The sequence below is a fragment of the Triticum dicoccoides genome, chromosome 5B (genome assembly GCF_002162155.2).
Source record: "Triticum dicoccoides isolate Atlit2015 ecotype Zavitan chromosome 5B, WEW_v2.0, whole genome shotgun sequence".
Classification (NCBI taxonomy): Eukaryota; Viridiplantae; Streptophyta; class Magnoliopsida; order Poales; family Poaceae; genus Triticum; species Triticum dicoccoides.
The window spans coordinates 713133402-713134101 of NC_041389.1; positions in this window are offsets into that span (position 1 = coordinate 713133402).

Genomic DNA, 700 nt, shown 5'->3' on the forward strand with positions numbered 1-700 from the left:
CTTGAGTGTCGCTTCCTTCGTGAAGGCGTTACTGTTGAAGTTCCTCGTCATCATGTGGTGTCAATGGTTGGTGCGAATATGGTCTCAGTTGTTGTCGATCACTGATCTGATCATTTTTTTTCCTCCTTTTTTCTCGCCCGCACATAGCTTTTGGTCTTATGACTTTGCTAGTTGCGGGTATGTTTCCACATGAGTGTGTTGGGTTGGTTGTGTGCACACTAGTTATGCAGAGGCCGGGTGTGTGCTCATTGTGTTATGTATCCTCTTGATGCTCCATTTTAAGCCAATAAAGTCCACCCTTTATCGAAAAAATAAAGGGACGGATACTGAAGCGCATAAATTAGTTCAGATGTTAGCATTGAAGAGTGCAAGGCACTCTGTCCACGCATCAACTTAAGCCCAATTCAACGAGATACCTCGGTGTTGCTTGTGGATTGAAGGGGTGCCCAGTAAATTAGTTGAGAGACAAACTAGCTAGGAGCCATAGTTAGGCACTCTTTCACTTTAAGTTCAATTCAACACGTACATTTGTGAGGACCCAGGAGCTAAAATTAGATGTTACTCGATCCATTTGGTGAGGAACAGGATCACCGGAGCAGCTGAGGAGTGCGAGCAGGGAGCTCGACCCAGCGTTCCCCCGCGGCATGGCGGAGGCAGCTCAGGCAGGGGCCGCAGGTCAGGAGAGTACTCATGCCCAACA